At 34.0% G+C, this 6,901-nt stretch overlaps 1 pseudogene; it reads left to right on the top strand.

Annotated features, from left to right (window-relative positions):
* The first annotated feature begins 5,956 nt into the window (after positions 1 to 5,956).
* On the top strand, positions 5,957 to 6,478 carry LOC111755141 (U1 small nuclear ribonucleoprotein C-like; annotated as a pseudogene).
* Positions 6,479 to 6,901: the final 423 nt, after the last annotated feature.

Below are 6,901 nucleotides of genomic sequence, written 5' to 3'. Positions count from 1 at the left end.
ACTACAATGAAAATCAAACAAACTTCTATCAAATACATAACCTTTGCTTCATTTATCACGTCTAAGAACAGTCTCCACACTTGACAGCACGTTCCATACACAGATCTCTCCCACACTGACTGCACATGTGCTTACCTTTCTCTTTCTATTTGGGAGATCATACTTTTCACCTCTCATATTTATCTTTTGTCAGGAGATTCCTATTTTATTATACAATCTTCATTGAGCATGAAAATAATACCAATAAAATAAAAAAATAAAATATCAAATATACAATGAGTGTTAACAATAAGCATCAACATTTTCTATATCAACCGTTTGTTTGCTTATTAAATCTAAACTGTAACAGAGGCTTAGAATATAACTAAGCAGCACAAGCACCTGTGTATCAACAGCAAGGTCCTGAGTTCAATTCCTACTACCCAAAAATAAATTAATTAATTAGTTAAAATAAAATAAAAATATCATTAGAAATAAATTTCAACGTGAACTACAATGAAAATGCAAACAAAACTCTACCAGAGTAAAACAACTTGTGGTTACTTCTTAAATTAGGTGCAATAAATCTGTTCACAGTGTCATAAGGTTTACTACCACATGAATAAAGACCTGGAGGCTGACTTCCAGGAGACATTTTAAATTCAAAGTTTAAAATATCTTTGTATTCATCATGGTATATATTTCATACCGTAATTCAAAGGTTTATTTGGCATATATTGCTGAGTAACTTAGAAATGATATGTCATTTGTCAGCTGTCATGTATTCAGATGGTATAAAATTGGCTGACAGTTCAAAACAAAGCCTTCAAAAACTGAACTAATCGTCAGGTTTTTTTTTTTTTCTCTCTAAGTGGGTATTTTTGTCCTAAAAATTTAAGACATCATGAAAGGAACCAGCTCCCTTGCATGTCATTATTGTTCCAAACATCTCAGTGCCACATCTGTCACCTTCTCCATTAATCCTTTGGATTCTGACTAGAACAGTAAAGTCCTACTCTGAAAACTTTTAGTTCAGATACTGAGACATCACAAAAAATATATTTTCATTACTATTGAAACCTAGAATGCTTTCTTCTATATCATTATTAGGATATTTCAAATCATCAGTAGTATATTATGTTACAATTTCCCTCATTGAATTACTGTGTCACCTTTTCATTCAATAAGTTTTGCCCCTGCAAAAACCTAATAACAATTTCTGACCTGCTTCTAGCATTGAATCCTTTACGTATATGTGACCATTTTGTAGCATTTTGACTACTCAAACATTTCTTTACATTATTGATTGCTCCTTATCTAAGTCAAAATCATCATCTTGTACTTCTCTATCTGTTGCATCTTGCTAACTTCTTTGGCTTACAAGTCATTACGTAGCTGAAGCACCTGATGACTTACTTTCAATCTCCTCCCAAAGTTGCAAAAGTGAATTTTTATGGGACATTGTACTGAACTGGGCTGATTCTCCCAGAAAAATGAAAAGCAAATATATACTAAAAATTACAAATATGCAAAATGTAACATGGTGCATAATGTGAATAAAACCCATTTAGGTTTTTGACACGTGGACACACCTGCCTGTTCCTTGTACCAAATGAATCAATACAAAGATTGTCTCTTGTGCTTTCATCAGCACTAGTACAGAGACGCACAGCTTACCACCATTATGCTAATGTCCATATTTTCATTAGAAAACTGTGATTGAGTGTGGTAAGATTTTGACATGGATAGACAAAGAAGGAAAGAAAGAGACCTTTTACTGAAGACATGGGATAGTTACAGAGGAGATGCAAGCAACCTCTGATGAGAGCAAAGAATGGAAGTTCCTTTATCAGAGTCCTGCTGGGGGAGGAGTTTGCGAAGGGCAAAATGACATCAACAGCTGATTTGAAGGAGCATCTGCATGTGCAAAACAGGAAACAGAAAGATTTACTGGGGGCTGGGGTTGGAGTGCTTGGTGAAGTCTTGGGGTTGGAGAGGGCTTGGCATCCAAAACAAGGGAGTGGGAGGTTTATTTTTGGAATTAGAAGGAGAACAAAGAAGTCACCCGTGGAGAGATAAGTTGCTTCTCTGAGACTGGTACCAAGTTAAGCAGAGGAAATCATGTTAGAGATGGCTAAGCCCCAGGCTGGCAGAGTCTATCAGAGAGTAGCTTGCACACCATGATGATAAGAAAACTATGATGGACCTGCCTTCAGAAAGAAAGATTTATCCACTTCGAATAAAGCCACGGTATTAATATTTTCTTTCATATTTATTGAGCCTGCTGTTTTGTTCTGCAAAAAGTGAAATCACCAGCTCCACTACTTCAAGATTCAAGGCTTTACAATAAATGTGTCAAGGAAAGATTAACTATCCTGCATTAATCAATATATAGGTATACTTCTATTGAGATAACAAAAAGACTGTGGCCATAAATACATACAGGTGCTGTGTTTTAATCAGAACTTCTTAAAACATGGTTAAGGAAATCAAAACATTAACTATATCAATATAATTAATATACTCTGTATATATGAATCAAATCATCATAATATACCTCATCAATTTGGGCAATTAAAATATATTAAAAGCAATATCTTGTTTTCTCAGACAATGTGTCACTTAACGTTGGCTGTGTTCTAAGAAATGTGTTGTTACCTATATTCAGGATTGTGTGATGATTATGGAATGGTCATAGACAAACTAAAATTACAGTACTATCAAGCAATATTGCCGTTTAACACTATCATAATAAGCATTCTGTCTAAAACATTATTAGAAGGCTTAGAATTGTGTAGATATGTTTCTGTGTATGTATATAAGTTAGCAAATTTGTTCATTTGAATGTGTATGCGTGTGTATGTATGTGTGTGTGTGTGTGTGTGTGTGTGTGTGTGTATGTTTGCATTGATTTACACTGTTCTTTGTCTTTGACAGAAGCTATGTTGGGTAGTTTTCTATCATTGCTGAGACAAATTACCTCTAACCCAAAGTTGAGGAGGGAAACATTCATGTAGCTCATAATTTGTCGAGGTTTCCATCCATAATCAGCTGGTTCCAAGGCAAGGTTGCATGGTGAAGGGCAACAGTTCAAGGTAGCAAAGGACAGCAAAAGCAAAAAGAACTAAAAAGGAGGAAAGCAATCTGCTTTTCCTCCTTTATATTGTAAGCAGGTTACCTACCTTTAGGTTGGTATAGCACTCAAACCATCTCTCTGGCCTCCTCTTCCACACGCTCAGGATATTTACAAAGTGAGGACCCTGGCTTCCTGCTAGATCACTTAGTTAAACATCTAAATTTCTCAGGTTTACACAATGAATTAACCATGACAGTATTCTAGAGAGTAATTAGCCTTCTTGGGGCATATCCTCTATACCCTAGGATGTAGAATTGCTGAGTTACTTAGTTAAAATTATAAATTTCTCAAATTGACACAATGAATCAATGATAACACTGCCTAATACAAATTTTGCAACAAGTGTGATGATCAAACAACTAAGAGATAAAGTCTCTCTACTAGGTAGGCTTTATTTGAAATGCAAATGAAGAAAACAATGTAAGTGCACAGTAAAATGACTTAAACATATTCTAAATAATTAATAGAATCATGTCAATGGTGTCCATATGTAAGTATACCTATTCTTGATATTTACATATCTTTAAAAGTAGTCAGTCATTGAATTCAATTCAATGAATTGATGTAACTAAAATTTATGTTCAGAAGCATGAACAAAATAACAATGAAAAGCAGTCATTTTCTAAAAGAAAATAAAGTATTTACTGTTTTCGTCTATTGATTTAATTTTTTAAATTTTTATCAGTGCATATTTATAGTATGTAATTATTACATTTATTGTGCACAATTGGTACAAGTACATAGCACATCTCAATTCCTTTTTTGCTTTTCCCTTATCCCACCTCCACCATTTCTGTAGCATCAGATGCATTTATTGTAAGTCTTTACAGACTTAATTATTAAACGCACTATATTAGGCCCAAAACATGTAAAATACACAAGACAATTATGTTAAATCAAGGTATATTTTTAGGTACATTGTCCATGCTGGATTGCAATAATTTTTTCTTTCTCTTGATCTGATATTGAAGTTTGTTATCTTACTTTTCCATGATATATTTGTCCCATCGGCTGTCTAATATTTCCATGGGTAAAACATAAATATGTGTTTCCCTTAATTTTCCACAATTATAGAAAATGTCATTATCACTATTAGGACTGTGATTTGAGGTAAAATGCCAAACTTCAACTCTTTTGTCCTCCAGCTCAGTGGTATTGCCATATTTTATTTCCAAAAGATACTACACAGCTCCAAAAGCAAACATTTCATTGATTAATGGTGAACTAGTATAATTCTCTTAATTTAAGTTGTTTTAGTCCATGAATTATGCTTTGAATTTATAGTTTTGCCTTCTTTGCTTTACAAATTAGTTTCCTATTGTTTTATGAAATTTTATCAACCAAGATATGTTTGTCATTAAGAGTGGAAGTGAGAAAAATGGGCAGAGGGTAAAAACACAGCTTTACATATAAACTTTAATGATTCTCAGGAATGAAATGTCTTGAGGATTATGTCTTCATTTCAAGTGTTTGCAAATAAAGTCTGAAGTATAATCTCACATATTATGCATGATAAGTAAATATGTGTCATATAATCTATTGGCATAATAATTAAGAAATATAATTACTGATACAAGAATGCAGAGAAGTTCTTCTGTTTGTTTGTTTCTGCACTGGCAAGCAAACTCAGGACCTTGCACTTGCCAGGAAAGCTCTTGCGCCACTGAGTTATATCCCTGGTCCTGAAAAAATGTTTTAAAATTATTCAAAAGTTATTTATTCCCATTTTCTTCAGCATTTAAATAATTAGATCATATTTATTTGCAAGTATCAAGAACTTTCTTAACTATTAAAATATTTGATTTTCATGTTGCAGAAAATAAAATACCTTGTCTTTACATATCCTTGAACTTTTTAAGAGATATCATGGCAAGAAGTAGAAGATGCTGCAGAAAGTGTGAAAGGAAAAAACAATTCTTCAAATAGTTAACCTGTCCTGAAAAGTTGAAAAATATCACATTTCTAAATTGTGAAATTGAATAGTAAATTTCTTGTATTCATTTTTTAAAATTTGATGCAAATTTTTGTCATTGGCTTCATGTTAGTCTATCAATATGAGATTAATTTAAATAGAAAAGTCAAACTTTAAAATGAAGTATTTTACATAAAAGACTAGATCTTCTAATTAAATATATATATATATTAATCAAGTTCAATGATCTTGACACTGAACTACATTGAAGATATGTAGTTGCGATTTAAAATGTCTAAATAAAACTAAACAGAAGTGAATGTTCAATTTTATATAAAAGAAAATTCACTAAGTCAATTTATATTTATAAAGTAAAAGTACAAAACAGCTCAGTAAAGCTTAAAATCTGTGATAATTTAAATAATAAATATTTTCTTATTTGTGCATATCCTATTTCCACATTTAAAAACAGTGTATTAAAATGACATACATTCACATATGTTATGTTGGAAAGATAAAAACCATAAATAGAATACATATTTTCACCATGAAAATACAGAAGATGAGAAAAAAACTTAAAATTTAAGTAGAGGCTATTTTTACTACATGTGCTATTGATTCTGCCTTGATACCTTTTATGTGTATGTCTATCTACCTGTCCATCTAACTGGCCACTGAGCAATGTTGATGGTGATATATTTTAAAAGATAGAATAATTTAAAAGATAGGTCAGTTTTAAAAATATAGAGTTAGGAATATAGCTCAGATGCAGATTACCAACCTGGCTAGTATGATGTCTTGAATAGATTTCCCGTTTCACAAACAAGCAAACCAAAACTAAGCAAAAGGAATTATCAAACGGCTTTTGGCGGTATTTTAGTAATAGTCAAAACTATGTGCAGAGAGCATCCAGCAGCCTTCAGAACAGCATGCCCAAGTTTTATTGTGACAATGTGATATGTACATTACCCATGACTCTGAAAAAGGCACACTGCAGGATACGAAACAGAAAGAGAATCTGCAGGACTACTATCAGAAATAGATGAACAGCAAGCTCAGAGCCTGATTGCCAAAAACAATGGCAAAAAGGAAAGATGCCTCCTACTCCTTTCTCTGCTCTTCCTCCAGCAGGGATGATGACCCCACATCCACCCAGGTCCTCCTCACTCTGGTATGAAGCCAGCATGCAATGTGGAAGGCCATCCCCGTCTGCTAATGATGGGCCTCTTCCTCCTGGGATGATGCCAGTGGGATCTGCTCTTGGCATGAGGCCACCCATCCATGAGAAGCCACAGCCTGATGATACCTGGTCCTCCAATGATGTGGCTTATGATTCAGCCATGGTGGTGCCCACTTGGTCAGGAATGGCTCAACCAGACAGAGAGCCAGCAGCAGACCTCTATATTGTTTTCTTTCTGTATGTGCGGGGTGGGTGTTTTGTCTTCTTGTAAGCATGTAGTGCTGTGGAGCTGAGGACCACACTCATGACCTACTACTTGATTACCTTTGCAAAGGTCCTGTCTCAGATCTGCACATTCTGGGGTATGCGGGGATTAAAATCTCAATACATAAATGTTTCAGATTTACAATTACTTGAGAGGCTAGGCACAAGCATCCAATTTATCTTCTGTAAAGATCACATGACTTTATGTTTTCTTCAGATTCAAGACTTTTCATGAGGGAAGTCCCCTCAAGTGTTAGGGTCCATAGTATTTAAACTGACCACATGACCAGGTATGTAGCATGCACACCAATCAAAGCACAGAGTGCCCTTTATGGAAATTTATATTTAATTTCACAATGTTGACAGCTTGTTGCATCCCGATATATAGAAAACATTGATTCGGATGAATAGAAAATGGTAACGTAAGTGC

This window comes from Cavia porcellus, unplaced genomic scaffold (assembly GCF_034190915.1).
Source record: "Cavia porcellus strain 051 isolate PalLab524CR breed Dunkin Hartley unplaced genomic scaffold, mCavPor4.1 scaffold_2, whole genome shotgun sequence".
Classification (NCBI taxonomy): Eukaryota; Metazoa; Chordata; class Mammalia; order Rodentia; family Caviidae; genus Cavia; species Cavia porcellus.
This window is presented reverse-complemented; position numbering and strand designations above follow the sequence as displayed.